Raw genomic sequence first — 19216 nt, forward strand, 5'->3', positions numbered from 1 at the left:
GAAGAGAAAATCGTCAGGGGCAGCATCAGTCCAGCCAGAAATCTGAGGTCCCCACAAAAAAGCTTTAATTTCGTTCTACCGGCTATGCTGGTAATGTGGCATAGGTTAGTTTGTGTACCGAACGTATTACTGTCCTTCAGCTACTGACACTGTTTGTCAGCATCCACTGACTAATAATTGCGCCTCAGGGCTACGTACATGTAAAGTATCGGTCTAGCAATGTATTACATTACCGAAATCATTATTGTGTAACAGTCATCAAATCCTCTGTGGTAGTCGCTCGCAGTCACAGTATCCCGTCTGTCCCGAGTCCAGGCGCTAGTGATTTTTGCAAGCCGATATTGTAACGCTATCGGTGAAGGAAAAATTAATGGCGAACTCGTTCCACTGTTGCATAATTGAAACGGTTTATGGTACTGGTAGCCAACGGCCTTGCCGAAGTGGTAATACCGGTTCCCGTCAGATCACCGAGGTTCAACGCTGTCGGGCTGGGCTAGCACTTGGATGAGTACTATCCGGTCTGCCGAGCGATGTTGGCAAGCGGGGTGCACTCAGCCTTTGTGAGGCAAACTGAGGAGCTACTTGACTGAAAAGTAGCAGCTCCGGTTTCGTAAACTGACATACGGGTGGGAGAGCGGTGAGCTGACCCCATGCCCTTCTACATCTGAATCCAGTGACGTCTACGGGCTGAGGATAACACGGCGACCGGTCGGTACCGTTGGGCTTTCGGGTGGAGTTGTTTTTTTATGGTACCGATCGATAACTTCGCTTTCACCGGCGATACTGGGCTAAAAGAATTCAGATTATACTGGTGACTGCAGTGTTGGCAATCCTTTTGCACGTAGAGAAATTACAAATTACACAACTGTGCTGTATCATACACCGCCGACAGTCGCCGTTTAATCTCCAGCTGGCAGTTTCAACGTCCTCAGCGTCTCAGTGAAATAAGTTTTTGGGAGAGAGGCTGCAGCCGCGCACTTACATACGAAAATCAAACATTTCAATTGGACGGAAACCGATACGTCACATTCCCAGTTTGATAAATCTTCGTCCAATAACTCTCCAGTTAACTATTACTTCCCAGACCCACTATCCCAAACCCAGCTCGGGCTAAATAACTGTAAACTCAACTACTAATGTGCCAATGCTATAGCGAAGCTCCTGCTTTAAAATCACGCTCTCCAACTCTATAAAGTCCGCCTGGGGAACTCGGAACTGCCTTAGAAACAATGCGTCCAGGACCCGTTGACCCTGCACAAGTGTCTGACTTTCAAACTACATTAGCACACAATACTGGAAATTTTAGTGAACTGTTAGGTCTCATAGCCAACTAGCGCATTGGCTGCAGAGTGATGAGCTTGTTTCTTATACACGAGCTTTCTCATTGGTTCAGCTCCTTTTACAGCTAATGACAACTCTCTCTTCGATTAGGAAGTCTTGCGGAAACTACTGGTCACGAAATTTGGCAAGTTCACGACCAGTCACGGTAACCCTCTGAATAATCCGTACAGTGAAAGCATCCACGAATACCACATTACCCTCGGATTTGCGGGAAATGTACCCATCCCTCTCGGGGGTCAGTCGCCTCGTTCTTAAAAAGCACGTACATTTTCTCTTCTGACTTAAATCCAAATTTAGTTATTACTTCTCCGACAACCAGTCCCTAGTGGACTGGAATTGAGTCGTTAGAACTGTCTTACCTAACTGAAACATAAGTCAGTAGTTTGTCAGTTAGTAATATACAATACTACTTTGTAATTTACACCAGGGCAATTTCATTACATTTGACAAACACAAACCGATTTCTTTTCTTCTACTCTTCTGCTCTGTGCCATCAATAGAGACGTCATATTTCTGTGGTCTAGCATACGATTTAGTTTACCGCGTATCACGTAGCTATTTTAGTTACTTAGTTACTACAGTATACCATTGAGAGCTGTTAGGCCAGTGTAAGACCTATAGTCTGATATCACTTAAAAGATGCAACTGAAAGGTTCGGTGAATGGATTATTATGATGGATAATACAGAAGTTATAGTATTTTAGGAAGTATACAGAAAAATTTTTCTTGTGGTTTTGTTTTATGTGACATAGAAGTATTATGAAAAGTTTCATATCTTTGTAAAAACCTATAATAACTTCATTTGAATTATGTAAATGCAAATTACAGAAAATCATATCAATAGCATTACTCCAGTAATTATAAAATTACGTGTCATTAACCTCACCAGAATAGAGCAGCAGTTCACGTATCCAAAACAACACGTTTAAATATATCATAGTACAACAAAACGCGTTTAAAAGTGGAATATATTTCGCGACACACATTCCGAGGAAAAAAGAAAACTAGTGACAGGCAGGTGCAAATGTTATTTTATAATAAAGAAAACCATTGTAGTTATAACAACGCCGTCTTTGACAGAAACAACATACATGAAGGTATTGGACGAACGGAGTTGTAACACAATCTTAGGTAACAACTCTCGGTACTCGGGTCTAACAGCTCTTGAATTATGTGGCAGCTTCTTGATAACATCTCAAAATGAGCTCTAATGACGAATGTGATACGCTAATAAATTTTAATTTTTGGTAAAACTCTTGTCATGTGTAAGCTTTCTATAAAAAAATAATTTGTATGTGAGAAAAGTGAATATGTTGATTCCAATAACTATCTCCTCATGCAACGTGTACTTTAGGCTTCGTTGCCAATTGCTGAACAAAACTGGCCGTTAGTTGGTCCTATGTGAACAGTGTCGTCAAATAAAATTCATGAAATGCAAAACTTCAAATAAAGAAACTAAATCTAATTAAATGCCAAAAGAAACTAATTGCGTGCTCAGTGAAAATTATATAACTAAAATTCAGCCGCAAAGTACATTATGAACGTTGAATGACATGAAGTGCAGTGTTTGGACATGTGGCCGGCAAGAGGGGCCGAGCCATTCTAGGCGTTTCAATGTCGAACCGCGCGACCGCTACGATCGCAGGTTGGAATTCTGCCTCGGGCATGAATGTGTGTGATGTCCTTAAGTTAGTTAGGTTTAAGTAGTTCTAAGGGGCTGATGACCTCAGATGTTAAGTCCCATAGTGCTTAGAGCCATTTGAGCCATTTGTTTGACATGGAATAGCGACAGAAATAAATTACTGTTCTACTAAGATGAAAATAATTGTTCGATATTAACAGTAATGTTGACTGGTTAAAAAGGCTCTGAGCTCTTAAACCTAACAACCTAGGACATCACACACATCCATGCCCGAGGTAGGATTCGAACCTGTGACCGCAGCAGTCGCGCGGTTCCGAACTGAAGCGACTAGAACCGCTCGGCCACAGTGGCCGGCTACTGTTGACTGCAAATTAATGTGCATGCTAGCACGACACCTACTACACACTGTTTGCTCAGGAATGCAAGATGAGATCTGCCCTGAAATATAAGTGACTCACCTGTTGCTCAGTATTCTGTTTTGTGTCTGATGTACTGACGTTCTCGCAAACAAATACAAACGAGCAGATGCAGCAGCTAAAGGAAAATAAACTTCTCACTGTTAATGTATTTATTTTTGCTGGTCAGAACCAACATTGTGTGGCGTAAGGTGCAATGTACACACGACAAAATGTTCTAAACCTTACTATAAATCACGGAGGTGGGTTTTACTTTAAAGTAAATCGTTTTGGGGGAATCGCACCCTGATTATTGACAAAAGAACTGCACAACATAAGAAGACTAACACTTACAAAATTCTCTCATTTCGAAGAAACTACAAGCATTTCAATTAGTTGAGTTGCTCGTGACATAATTAAAAACAAAGAGATCAGATTAAACCTTATCCTGAAAGTTATTAGTTTCCTGAGGGACAACGATTTCCTTCAAAATTACGCTAAAATCTTCTCCATCAACATAAAGAACAAGAAAGTATTATAGATGAATTTTCATCATAATACAGTATTCCAAGTCGCTTCGCCCAGATTACACACACACACACACTCACTCACACACACACACACACACAAAACAGATGTCAATCTCTGAAAAACGCAACAGCTTGCTACAAAGCCTCAAACAATAATGGTCCGGCGCTGCCAAACTGACTGTCACGTCAACCACAGCTAAAACAGAGTCAAAGATCTTATTCGCTACTCATGGAGCAAGCTCATTCAACATTGTCCCAGTTCTGTAAAGGCGAATTATTTACAATAATAGAAGCAGAAAGCCTAATTTACAAAGATCTATCCAAGAAACTTTTTCTAGCAACCAGCGGCTTCTAAAATGTTGTCAAACAGGCTCTGAACGGTAATTAAATCGTTTTATTTGTATTTTCTGTTTACTGCTCATCGAACGTTTTACAGATAGGAGAACTTTCCACGTCCTTTTGTATTTAACTCCCGTTGAATTTTACATACTGGGTTAGGAATCTGATCTCAGTTCCGTTAATTAATTAATGTTCTTTAGATCAGTAAACTTTGTTCTTACTCTCTTTGTTAACGTAAGCTTCCTCATCTTTCTCTTTAAATTCACGGTTCAACATACAAATGATGATTACCTCAAAACTATTATAAACTGATATTACCACAGTCACAAGATTAAGGTGCTCTGCTATTTACCTCCATCTGCTTTCAGTGTCTTTTCTTTAATAACTGCTGATATCTTTCATCCCCACTAAATATTTCTAATAAAAAAAATTTTTTATCTCTGGTTGCGTTCAACATACTTCATGATACTGAACACAGCGCTGTGTGTGGTAAGTGTAAATATAATATGTGAAAGACACATCTTGACAACCTTTGGGAAGTATACGGGCCCCTTATTCCTCACAGTGCAATGACGTGGCTACATGTACTGATTACCCGTACATTTTGAAATTGCATTGTTCTGTCAATCTTAATTAATTTATTCAGTTGTCAATAGGTATCTGAAAGGCTTGTTATTAGTGTACGAAGACGTTTCATTGCCGTTCATATCTCATCTCCCTTCGAGCGATCCTCATTACAGAGCATGGTGTAGGTTACTTACTGCCACTGTTAGGCACTCCCTCTCTGTATGAAACATTTCAGTGTTCCCCCGCTTTCGACCTTATCTACTGCACTGTTCTTATGATCCATATGCGAAGTGGACGATGGAGGCAGAAGTGTTACAGCCTATCTGGAAGACTGGTTCTCTACGTTTTCCTAATAGTTTCCAGAGAAACAAATTACCTTTCTTCAAATATTCAAGAAAGAGGACAAAACACTAAATAGTACTCTAAGGCCTGATGTCACATGTACGCAAATAAAAAAAAGTGTTGCATCACCTCGGTTCCGAGAGTTCCGGAACATGTACAGAAAATTGGAATAGAGATCAACATAAACATCATTTCCTCCCTTTTTATTGCTCATGAAAACCACACATGGCATGTTGCACCACCATCTGCAAGGGTTTCAGAGGTGGTGGTCCAGATTGCTGTACACACCCGTACCTCTAATAACCAGCAGCACGACCTCTTGCATTGATGCATGCCTGTATTCGTCGTGGCATACTATCGACAACTTCATCAAGGCAATGTTTGTCCGAATTATCTCACTTCTCAACAGCATTTCTGCGTGGATCCCTCAGAGTGGTTGGTGGGTCACGTCGTCCATAAACAGCCCTTTTCCATCTATCCCAGGCATTTTCGATAGGGTTCATGTCTGGAGAACATGCTGACCACTCTAGTCGAGAGATGTCGATGTAATTCACACGATGTGTACGAGAGGTGCGCGAATTGTCGTCCATGAAAACGAATGCCACGCCAATATGGTGCCAATGCGGTTGCACGATCGGTCGGCGGCTGGCATTCACGTATCGTACAGCCGTTACGGCGCCTTCCATGACCACCAGCGGCGTACGCCGGCCCCACATAATGCCACCCCAGAACAGCAGAGAATCTCCACCTTTCTGCACTCGCCGGACAGTGTGTCTAAGGCTATCATCCTGACCGGTTTGCCTCCGAACATGTCTCCGACGATTGTTTGGTTGAATGCATATGCGACACTCATCGGTGAAGAGAACGTGAAGCTAATCCTGAGTGGTCCATTCGCCGTGTTGTTGGGTCCATCTGTACCGCGCTGCATGGTGTCGTGGTTGCAAAGATGGCCCTCGCCATGGACGTCGGAAGTGAAGTTGCGCATTATTCAGCCTATTGCGCACAATTTGAGTCTTAACACGACGTCCTGTGACTGCATGAAGAACGTTATTCAACGTGATGGCGTTGCTATAAGGCTTCCGCCGAGCCATAATCCGAAGGTAGCGGTCATCCACTGCAGTAGAAGCCCTTGGGCGGCCTGAGTGAAGCATGTCATCGACAGTTCCTGTCTCTATGTATCTCCTCCGTGTCCGAACAATATCGATTTGGTTCACTCCGAGACGCCTGGACACTTCGCTTGTTGAGAGCCCTTCCTGGCACAAAGTAACAATGTGGAAGCGATCGAACCGCGGTATTGACCGTCTTGACATGATCGAACTACAGGCAACCCGAGTCGTGTACCTCCTTCCTGATGGAATGACTGGAACTGATCGAATGTCGGACCTCCCTCCTTCTAATATACGCTGCTCATGCGTGGTTGTCAGCGAAGAATCTAATAAATCATTTATGGATTTCACAACATTAGCGGTCCTAATGTGACATCCCGAGCACACCTGATAACTTCGTTAGTATAAAACGTTAGCTGTCCAGTGTAAGTGTACAGCGCATTGGGCTTTCACAATCAGAAATTCGTTGATCCATTCGCTTTACTGATTCCGCTTATAATCCTTCTGATTGAATTTAGTTGTCTGTCGACAGCGTGGTCCAGTGATGACCATGTTCTGTAAGTCAAAGAAGATGGAATGTTAACTGTTTACATATGTCTAAGCAAAGTTGCCATCAAATTGAAAGCTGGATTGAGCGCGACATGATCATACTGAATGAAGAACACCGTGCCTCTAAAAAGTTCCAAGACCGATTTTATTCTTGGCGTATAAACGACTTAAGAGCAAGCAGTATGTACGGTGGCAACTTAAACTGACAACTGCAAGTAATATACGTGCATTCGATCAATCAATTGGAAGTAGACAGTGTCAAATAGTGGACGTGTGGCCGTAGTGTGTCAACGTTATTGTGTTGCAGATCGCAGTGGAGCAAAATTTCTAAATCAAATGTTGAATGTATTCTCCAGAGGGATTTGAAGAAAAGTCTATGCATAGTTTGCCCCCCTCCCTTGACTCCCGAACAAAAACAACAGCACGTGGAGCCGTGCCGCCACTTTGTTAAAATCCAAAACGCGGACAATTCTTTTGTAAAGAAAAATCGTCATGGGTGACTAGACTCTTTGTTACCAGTACGATCCTTCCCCAAAATGACAAAGCGCACAAATTCGCTTTGATGACGTACAATGGCATTCAAGCCAGGTGACGCCCGAGTTGAATAACATCACAGAAAAGGACTTTCCTGATAGATTCACATGCTTTACGGATATTCTGTGTTGCGTTGTATTCAAGTGTATGGAGAGGGTTGGGGGGGGGGGGGGGGGGAGACTAATCAAAAACATTAAAACCAAGTTCTTAACTTAATTAACCTGTTGCAGGTGGATCTATAGTTTAACGTGTGATCCGAAGCACGATGCAACCTGAGATTTTTTACACGAACAAATCGTTGCCACATGTGAAAGCGATAAAAAATTCCAGTATAAACTAACGATTGAAACCAAAAAATGGCTCTGAGCACCATGGGACTTAACTTCTGCGGTCATCAGTCCCGCATTGAAACCAAGATCTTGGATTTCTACACTACATGATAAAAAGTATCCGGACACATATTAGTGGACATGAATGTGGGAAGTGTTCACCGTTCGCTTTTTGACTCCTTGAACTCTGCTGGGGGCACTTTCGATGAGGTTTCTAAATCCCTATAAAGGAACGGCAGACCGTTCTTCCTCAAGAGCTGTAACCAGAGAAAATAGTGATTCCAAGGCTGTGGTGTGGATAGAAGTCGACGTTCTAACTCATGCCAAATTGTTTCATTCGGGTTAGGTAAGACTCTGGGCAGACCAGTTCCGTCCATTTCCTGAATGATATTGTCCGCAAAACATTGTCTCACAGATGCTGCTTTATGAAAGGTTGCATTATGCTGTTATAGTAATTGCCAACGAACTGTTCCCCTATTGCACGCAGTACACAGTGCTTTAAATTTCTTCATATCCTTCCACAGTAGCGTTTTATTAAGTGCAGTAAGGGGACCACACACTAACTACAGGGAAATGCCCTCACGCCAATTCCTCCATACTTCTCTGCTGGTATGATGGCAAGTAACATTCTCCAGCTATTCACCAAACCAAAACACTTCTATCGGATTGCCACAGAGTTATTCATCATTCCAATTCACTCATTTACAGTCACACTATCCGTGGGTGTCGCTCTTTACACCATCTCAAGCGCCGCTTATCTTTGACTACACAAAAAATGGTTCAAATGGCTGTGAGCACTATGCGACTTAATATCTATGGTCGTCAGTCCCCTAGAACTTAGAACTACTTAAACCTAACTAACCTAAGGACATCACACAACACACAGTCATCACGAGGCAGAGAAAATCCCTGACCCCGCCGGGAATCGAATTCGGGAACCCGGGCGCGGGAAGCGAGAACGCTACAGCACGACGACGAGCTGCGGACTTGACTACACAAATGTCTGCTTATGAGGAGCTGCTCGATCATTGTACCCCATCCATTTTACGAGGGTCAGTCAAAAAGTAATGCCTCCTATTTTTTTTCTACGTTTAATTGTCAGGAAATTTAAATGCAATTACATAGGTTGAAAACCACAACATTGAGGATCATTTTGTCATTTTTCAATGTAATCTCCGCCCATCTCTACAGTTTTGGTCCATCTTTGAACAAGGGCATGTATCCCAACACGGTAAAAATCACAGCTCTGCTTCCTAAGCCATGGACGCACGGATGTTTTGACGGCCTCCTCATCTTCAAAATGAATCCCACGATGAGCTTCTTTTAGTGGCCCGAACAGATGGAAGTCTGATGGTGCCAGGTCAGGGCTGTATGGGGGATGAGGCAAAACTTCCCATCCAATTTTGACAATCTCGTCAGAGGTGTGACGACTGGTGTGTGGTCTTGCATTGTCATGCAAAAGAAGAAAATCTGCCATTGATTTTGTTGGGCGAACTCGCTGAAGACGTGCTTTAAGTTTTTTGAGGGTTGTGACGTATTGAACAGAATTTATTGTGCATCCCTGCTCCAAAAAATCAACCAGAATCACACCCTCTGTATCCCAGAAAACTGTTGCCATAACTTTCCCTGCCGATCGCACAGTTTTGAATTTTTTCTTCCTCGGCGAGCTTGTGTGACGCCACTCCATTGACTGCCTCTTTGATTCGGGTTCAAAAAAATGCACCCATGTTTCGTCCCCGGTCACAATTTTTTTCAGAAACTCATCTCCCTCCAAACGGAAGCGCTGCAAGTGTTGGGAGGCTATTGTTTTCCTTGCCTCTTTATTCTGATCGGTTAACATTCTTGGAACCCACCGTGCACAAACTTTTGAGTACCCCAATCGTGATCACACTGCCTTTACTAAGAGAAATAATGCGACACACTTCATCTGCAGTCACATCCACAGTGCTGACATCCACTGTCACAACGCCATACACCTTCTTCAGTCTTTCATGAATGCGTATGGGCGTTTCACCTTCTGCATTCAAGAATTCAATCACACAACGCTGTCTCAAACGAACATCGATGTCGGCCATCTTACAGACTTCTGCTGTGCTGCCACCTGTTGACACAGAAAGTTACTACTGCAGTGGATTGCAGAAGAAGGTTTGAGGAATGGCGCCAAATTCAAATTTTTCACTTAACTTAATTTTTTTAAGTAGAAAAAAAGGGAGGCATTACTTTTTGACCGACCCTCGTAATTCCCTGCGCACAGTTACAATGCTATCTGGACTATTGGTTCTTCCTTCGTGTTTCCACTTCACAACTGCATCGCCAACAGGCGACGTGGGTAGCTTGAGAACGGTTGAAATGTCCCTGATGGATCTGTTACACTGGTGACAGGCAATGACTGATCCACGTTTGAAGTCACTGAGCTGTCCTGACCGCCTCATTCTGCTGTTACTGCCTCTGTACTGACAACACAATACGCCCTGCCTCCTTTTATACTGGTCCGTCCGCCTCTCGTATCATCTAGTAGTCAATTACGTATTACATAAGGCCGCCCGGATATCTTTGATCAGCGGATATCTTTGATCAGGTTGTGCACTCCGGTAGTTTCTCAGCCACGGTGCTTCTATGGTTTCCTTCTACATATGCAGAGTCGTGCAAGTAAAAGTGACCCGTACAAGTGGATTCGATTGGATATGTATTTGTGGCAGCATCAACAGAGTAGGAAGAGAATTACAATTACTTCCAACAGGATGGTGCAACTGCCCATAAAGCTGGCCGAAACTTGGGGCACATTTACACAGTCTTGACGCCTGACAGAGTTGTTACAAGAGGTTGGTCTTGTCGCAGCTTTCACTGGCCACCCAGGTGACTGATCTGTCAGTGTGCGACTGGTTTGTGCGGGGAGCCCTCAAGTCTAAAGTGTATCGCAACAACCCTTATGGTCTCCAAGAACTGCAGCAGAACATGTCGGATGAGATTGCATTAATTCCAACAGTCCAGCTCCGATCCGGCTCCAGCAGCTTGCTGACGTGGGTCCAAAAGTGCCAAGAGATGAATGGTGTTCACTTTCAACGTCTTCTATAGAGTCAGGTTCGTTCTATATTTCCTTTCCTCCGCTGTGTTTCTTTGTACCTTTGAACTCTTTTTCTCCGAGCCACTTTTATTTTCCTCACCCCATGTTGCACCATGTTACATCTATTTCATTAGTTTTCAGTTTAAACTTATTTGTTTGGCGGACGGTTAGCAGAGATATTTTCAGACAATTTCTTGATCGTTCCAAACTCGAGTAGCACTTGGGAAAAAGGAACACCTAAATCTAAAGCTCTGTGTTTATTATGATGGTCGTTCCCCCATGTGTATGTTGGAGTCAACAAAATATTTTGACGCTCAAAGAAGAGAGTTGGCAGCCGAAATTTCCTGAGAAATATATCGCCGCCATGAAAAACGCCTTTGTTTCAATGGTTGCCATCCCAACTCATTTATGATATCTGCGGCATTCTATTCCACAACTACGTTTAACACAAAACTTACTGCCCTTCTTTGAACTTTTTCGACGTCCTCCGTCAATCCTATCCACATTGCACAGCAATACTCCAGAAGAGGACGGGTAAGTGTAGTGTGGCAGTCTCTTTAGTACATTCGTTGCACCTTCCGTTCTGCCAGTAAAATGTAGCCTTTGGTTCACCTTCGCGTAACATTTTCTCTGCGATAGTTCCAGTTTAAGTTATTTGTAACTCTAATCCCTAGGCATTCAGATGTACGACCTTTCAATTTGTGTTATTTATATGTAACCGAAATTTAACGTATTTGTTTTAGAACTCATGTGGAGGGCTTCACGTATTTTATTGTTGAGAGTCATGCAACATGTAGACATCACGTCTGAATCGCTTTGCAATTCTACTGATGACTAAACTAGACAGAAAACGACAGAATTCTCTGCATAACAATATAACAGGACTTCTCTCATTTATATAAGTTAAGGACAGAAGAGGGCCTACATCATTTCCTTGGGAAACCCCAGATATCGCTTCTGTTTTAGTAGATGATTTGTCATAAATTACTACGAATTGTGACTTTTCTGACAGGAAATCACGATTATAGTCGACTCCTTAGGTCTCGTCGTATGTAAAATGTGCTTGCGGAAAGACTCAATCAACACCTTCTCTGCGTGATAGCAACGGAAGTACTGATGACAGTGCTGCCAAAGCAGATTTACTAAGCGCAGCCTTCAGAAATTCTTTCACCAAAGAAGATGAAGTAAATAATTCAGAATTCGAGTTAAGAACGGCTGCCAATATGTGTAACTTAGAAATTGATACCCTTGGAGTAGTGAAGCAACTAAGGTTCTTTTCAGAGTATGCTCATGCAGTGGCTGCATACTTAATTCTTACACAACCGATCGCTCGACGTGAGATCCGTACCCAAAGACTGGGAAGTTGCACAGGTCATACCAGTATTCAAGAAAGGTAGTAGAAGCAATCAACTAAATTTCACATCCACGTTATTAACGTCGATATGTAGTAGGATTTGCGAACATATTCTGTGTTCGAACGTCACAAATTACCTCGATGACAAACGTCTATTGACACACAGCCAATACGGATTTAGATACCATCATTCTCGTGAAACACAACTAGCTCATTACTCACACGAAGTGTTGAGCGCTATTGACACGCTATTACATATTTCTAGATTTCCAGAAGGTTTTTGACACTGTACCATACAAGAGGCTTGTAGTGAAATTGCGTGCTTATGGAATATCGTCACAGTCATGTGACTCGATTCGTGATTTCCTGTCAGTGAGTTAACAGTTCGTAGTAAGTGACGGAAAGCCATCGAGTAAAATGGAAGTGATTTTTGGCGCACCTCACGATAGTGTTTTAGGCTCTCTGCTGTTCCTCATCTCTGTAAACGATTTAGGAGGCAATCTGAGCAACCGTCTTAGGTTCTTTGCAGAAGATGCTGCCGTTTATCGTCTAGAACAGTCATCAGAAGATTAAAACAAATTAGAAAACGATTTAGAAAAGATATCTGTACGGTGCGAAAATTGTCAATTGATCCTAAATAACAAAAAGTGTGAAGTCATCTACAGAAGTGCTACAAGGAATCCGTTACACTTCGGTTACACGATAAATCAGTCAAATCTAAAGGACGTAAATTCAACTAAATACCTAGGAATTACAATTACGAACAACTTAAATTAGAAGGAATACATTTAAAATGTTGTTGGGAAGGCAAACAAAAGATTGTGATTTATTGACAGGCCACTTAGAAAATGTAACAGACCTACTAAGAAGACTGTCTACAGTACTCTTGTCCGTCCTCTTTTGGAGTACAGCTGCGCGGTCTGCGATCCTTACCAGATAGGACTGACGGAGTACATCGAGAAAGTTCAAAGAAGAGCAACACATATTGTATTATTGCGTAATAGTGGAGAGAGTGTCACTGACATGATACGCTAGTTGGGGTGGACATCATTAAAACAAAGGCGTTTTTGTTTGATGCAGAATTTTCTCACAAAATTTCAATCGCCAACTTTTCCTCCGAATGCGAAAATATTTTATTGACAGCGAACTACAGAGGGAGAAACGACCATCATAATAAAATGAGAGAAATCAGAGTTGACACGGAAAAATATCGGTATTCATTTTTTCCGCGTGCTGTTCGAGATTGGAATAACAGGTCTGTTAGACACTTCAGTTTGATTTACAGAGTATTCATGTAGATGTAGGTACACAAAAGCCTTGTGGAAATCTAAAAGATACAGTCTGGACCCGCGCGACCGCTACGGTCGCAGGTTCGAATCCTGCCTCGGGCATGGATATGTGTGATGTCCTTAGGTTAGTTAGGTTTAAGTAGTTCTAAGTTCTAGGGGACTGATGACCTTGGAGGTTAGATCCCATAGTACTCAGGACCATTTGAACCATTTTTTTGAAATCTAAAACTATTTCGTCAACCTGAGATTCCTTGTCGACAGCACTCCAAAATACCATATGTGAGAAGTAAGAGCTCCGTTGTACACGAGTAGTGTTTCGGGAATGCTTCTTGATCATCTGAAGCAAGCTTCTTTCTAATCAAAGAATGTAATTATGCTAGGACTTAGAGTGTATTAGATTAGTGCATAAGTTCGTAGCGTAAGTGTAATAAATGCAACAGATATATATAAACAAGACTTTGTTGTTGTTGTTGTTGTTGTGGTCTTCAGTCCTGAGACTGGTTTGATGCAGCTCTCCATGCTACTCTATCCTGTGCAAGCTTCTTCATCTCCCAGTACCTACTGCAGCCTACATCCTTCTGAATCTGCTTAGTGTATTCAACTCTTGGTCTCCCTCTTCGATTTTTACCTTCAACGCTGCCCTCCAATACTAAATTGGTGATCCCTCGATGTCTCAGAACATGTCTTACCAACCGATCCCTTGTCCTAGTCAAGTTGTGCCACAAGCTCCACTTCTCCCCAGTTCTATTCAATACCTCCTCATTAGTTATGTGATCTACCCATCTAATCTTCAGCATTCTTCTGTAGCACCACATTTCGAAAGCTTCTATTCTCTTCTTGTCTAAACTATTTATCGTCGATGTTTCACTTCCATACAAAACTACACCCCATACAAATACTTTCAGAAACGACTTCCTGACACTTAAATCTATACCCGATGTAAACAAATTTTTCTTCTTCAGAAACAATTTCCTTGCCATTACCAGTCTACGTTTTATATCCTCTCTACTTCGACCATCATCCGTTATTTTGCTCCCCAAATAGCAAAACTCCTGTACTGCTTTAAGTGTCTCATTTCCTAATCTAATTGCCCCAGCATTACCCGACTTAATTCGACTACACTGCATTATCCTCGTTTTGCTTTTGTTGATGTTCATTTTATACCCTCCTTTCAAGACACTGTCCATTCCGTTCAACTGCTCTTCCAAATCCTTTCCGGTCTCTGACAGAATTACAGTGTCATCGGCGAACCTCAAAGTTTTTATTCCTTCTCCATGGATTTTAATACCTATTCCGAATTTTTCTTTTGTTTCCTTCAATGCTTGCTCAATATACAGATTGAATAACATCGGGGATAGGTTACAACCCTGTCTCACTCCCTTCCCAACCACTGCTTCCCTTTCATACCCTTCGACTCTTATAACTGCCATCTGGTTCCTGTACAAATTGTAAATAGCCTTTCGCTCCCTGTATTTTACCCCTGTCACCTTCAGAATTTGAAAGAGAGTAATCCAATCAACATTGTCAAAAGCTTTCCCTAAGTCTACAAATGCTAGAAACGTAGGTTTGCCTTTCCTTAATCTTTCTTCTAAGATAAGTCGTTGGGTCAGTATTGCCTCACGTGTTCTGACATTTCTACGGAATCCAAACTGATCTTCCCCGAGGTCGGCTTCTATCAGTTTTTCCATTCGTCTGTAAAGAATTCGCGTTAGTATTTTGCAGCTGCGACTTATTAAACTGATAGTTCGGTAATTTTCACATCTGTCAACACCTGCTTCTTTTGCGATTGGAATTGCACTCCTGGAAATTGAAATAAGAACACCGTGAATTCATTGTCCCAGGAAGGGGAAACTTTATTGACACATTCCTGGGGTCAGATACATCACATGATCACACTGACAGAACCACAGGCACATAGACACAGGCAACAGAGCATGTACAATGTCGGCACTAGTACAGTGTATATCCACCTTTCGCAGCAATGCACGCTGCTATCCTCCCATAGAGACGATCGTAGAGATGCTGGATGTAGTCCTGTGGAACGGCTTGCCATGCCATTTCCACCTGGCGCCTCAGTTGGACCAGCGTTCGTGCTGGACGTGCAGACCGCGTGAGACGACGCTTCATCCAGTGCCAAACATGCTCAATGGGGGACAGATCCGGAGATCTTGCTGGCCAGGGTAGTTGACTTACACCTTCTAGAGCACGTTGGGTGGCACGGGATACATGCGGACGTGCATTGTCCTGTTGGAACAGCAAGTTCCCTTGCCGGTCTAGGAATGGTAGAACGATGGGTTCGACGACGGTTTGGATGTACCGTGCACTATTCAGTGTCCCCTCGACGATCACCAGAGGTGTACGGCCAGTGTAGGAGATCGCTCCCCACACCATGATGCCGGGTGTTGGCCCTGTGTGCCTCGGTCGTATGCAGTCCTGTTTGTGGCGCTCACCTGCACGGCGCCAAACACGCATACAACCATCATTGGCACCAAGGCAGAAGCGACTCTCATCGCTGAAGACGACACGTCTCCATTCGTCCCTCCATTCACGCCTGTCGCGACACCACTGGAGGCGGGCTGCACGATGTTGGGGCGTGAGCGGAAGACGGCCTAGCGGTGTGCGGGACCGTAGCCAAGCTTCATGGAGACGGCTGCGAATGGTCCTCGCCGATACCCCAAGAGCAACAGTGTCCCTAATTTGCTGGGAAGTGGCGGTGCGGTCCCCTACGGCACTGCGTAGGATCCTACGGTCTTGGCGTGCATCCGTGCGTCGCTGCGGTCCGGTCCCTGGTCGACGGGCACGTGCACCTTCCGCCGACCACTGGCGACAACATCGATGTACTGTGGAGACCTCACGCCCCACGTGTTGAGCAATTCGGCGGTACGTCCACCCGGCCTCCCGCATGCCCACTATACGCCCTCGCTCAAAGTCCATCAACTGCACATACGGTTCACGTCCACGCTGTCGCGGCATGCTACCAGTGTTAAAGACTGCGATGGAGCTCCGCATGCCACGGCAAACTGGCTGAAACTGACGGAGGCGGTGCACAAATGCTGCGCAGCTAGCGCCATTCGACGGCCAACACCGCGGTTCCTGGTGTGTCCGCTGTGCCGTGAGTGTGATCATTGCTTGTACAGCCCTCTCGCAGTGTCCGGAGCAAGTACGGTGGGTCTGACACACCGGTGTCAATGTGTTCTTTTTTCCATTTCCAGGAGTGTATTATATTCTTCTTGAAGTCTGAGGGTATTTCGCCTGTCTCGTACATCTTACTCACCAGATAATAGAGTTTTGCCAGGACTGGTTCTCCCAAGGCTGTCAGTAGTTCTAATGGAATGTTGTCTACACCGGGGGCCTTGTTTAGACTCAGGTCTTTCAGTACTCTGTCAAACTCTTCACGCAGTATCGTATCTCCCATTTCATCTTCATCTACATCCTAGTCCATTTCCATAATATTGTCCTCAAGTACATCGCCCTTGTATAGACCCTCTATATAGTCCTTCCACTCCTGCTTTGCCTTCTTTGCTTAGAACTGGGTTTCCATCAAAGCTCTTGATATTCATGCAAGTGGTTCTCCTTTCTCCAAAGGTCTCTTTAATTTTCCTGTAGGCAGTATCTATCTTACCTCTAGTGATATAAGCCTCTACATCCGTACATTTCAACAATAATATATTGTCCTGTAGTGTTTACAACAGTCTGCCAACGCTGGGGTAACTTTTCGATTCAGCGACTGCAGAAATCACCTGCTTTTGAGGCGAGTAACTTGTCGAGCCATGTTCGGAGTACATTTTCATCTGGAAAGGAAATTCCTTGCAGGTTGTTAGGTAGAGGTTGGAAAATGTGAAAATCTGAAGGCGCAAGATTAGGTGAATAAGATTGATCTACATCTAAATCATTACTCTGCAATTCACATTTAAGTGCTTAGCAGAGGGTTCATCGAACCACAATCATACTATCTCTCTACCATTTCACTCCCGAACAGCGCGCGTGAAAAACGAACACCTAAACCTTTCTGTTCCAGCTCTGATTTCTCTTATTTTATTTTGATGATCATTCCTACCTATGTAGGTTGAGCTGAAAAAAATATTTTCGTATTCGGAAGAGAAAGTTGGTCACTGAAATTTCGTAAATAGATCTCGCCGCGACGAAAAACGTCTTTGCTTTAATGACTTCCATCTCAACTCGTGTATCACATCTGCCACACTCTCTCCCCTATTACGTGATAACACAAAACGAGCTGTCCTTTTTGCACCCTTTCGATGTCCTCCGTCAATCCCACCTGGTAAGGATCCCACACCGCGCTGCAATATTCTAACAGAGGACGAACGAGTGTAGTGTAAGCTCTCTCTTTAGTGGACTTATTGCATCTTCTAAGTGTCCTGCCAATGAAACGCAACCTTTGGCTCGCCTTCCTCACAATATTATCTATGTGGTCTTTCCAACTGAAGTTGTTCGTAATTTTAACACCCACGTACTTAGTTGAATTGACAGCCTTGAGAATTGTACTATTTATCGTGTAATTAAATTCCAACGGATTTCTGTTGGAACTCATGTGGATCACCTCACACTTTTCGTTATTTAGCGTCAACTGCCACCTGCCACACAATACAGCTATCTTTTCTAAATCGCTTTGCAACTGATACTGGTCTTCGGATAACCTTACTAGACGATAAATTACAGCATCATCTGCGAACAACCTAAGAGAGCTGCTCAGATTGTCATCCAGGTCATTTATGTAGATCAGGAACAGCAGAGGTCCCAGGACGCTTCCCTGGGGAACACCTGATATCACTTCAGTTTTACTCGATGATTTGCCGTCTACACTACGAACTGCGACCTTCCTGATAGGAAATCACGATTCCAGTCGTACAACTGAGACGATATCCCATAGGCCCGCAGCTTGATTAGAAGTCGCTTGTGAGGAACGGTGTCAAAAGCTTTCCGGAAAATTAGAAATACGGAATCAACTTGAGATAGTAGCCATTACTACGTGCGAATAAAGAGCACAAGAACGATGTTATCTGAAACCATTCTGATGCGGAATGACTTCGCAACCCAACTCCTGTAAAGTGTTTATTGGCAGACTAGCAGAATGCGAGCGGTCGTTATCGTGGAATAACGTCACTTCACGCAATCTTCCGGGTCGCTGTTCTTGGATGTCATCTGCAATACGTTTCAGTTGTTGACAATAAATATCAGCAGGTCCACCAGATGTAAAATATTAGCTTTTGTGGGTGTTTGTACGGGAGTTGCTGCTTTGTTTAGGCTTTTCTTTTCCATACGTTAGCTTACAGACACCTTTTCTCGTCACCATTAACGACACAGGATAGGTATGCTCTGTGTTGTTCACGAGCCAACTGACGGCGAGCTTGCAGAGATGGACATATGGCGACCCGTTGATTCTTGTAATTTTGGCTTAAAATATGCGGTGCCCATACACCCGATTTCTGAATCTTCCGCTGATGAATGATCACAGCAAATCTCGTTCTCCAATTCTCGAGTGCACTGACGTGTATCATGTGGATTAATACGTTTTAACGATATTCATCAAACCCTGAAGGTCTTCCTGAACGTGGAGTGTCACTACTGTCAAAAAAAGTCCTCCTAAAAACGAGGAAGCCATTTTCTTGCCGCGCTCTGTCCAGTACCATTATGTCAACAGAGGGCGCAAATGTTCTGGTTGCCGAGCGGTTCTAGCCGCTACAGTCTGGAACCGCGCGACCGCTACGGTCGCAGGTTCGAATCCTGCCTCGGGCATTGATGTATGTGATGTCCTTAGGTTAGTTAAGTTTAAATAGTTCTAAGTTCTAGGGAACTGATGACCTCAGAAGTCAAGTC

At 43.4% G+C, this 19216-nt stretch overlaps 1 protein-coding gene across 4 annotated transcripts in view; it reads left to right on the plus strand.

Annotated features, from left to right (window-relative positions):
• LOC126336711 (lactosylceramide 4-alpha-galactosyltransferase-like) overlaps positions 1-19216 on the plus strand; it is a 518899-nt gene that overhangs the window by 315162 nt on the left and 184521 nt on the right. The window lies entirely within an intron of this gene.

The sequence above is a fragment of the Schistocerca gregaria genome, chromosome 2, assembly GCF_023897955.1.
Source record: "Schistocerca gregaria isolate iqSchGreg1 chromosome 2, iqSchGreg1.2, whole genome shotgun sequence".
Taxonomy (NCBI): Eukaryota; Metazoa; Arthropoda; class Insecta; order Orthoptera; family Acrididae; genus Schistocerca; species Schistocerca gregaria.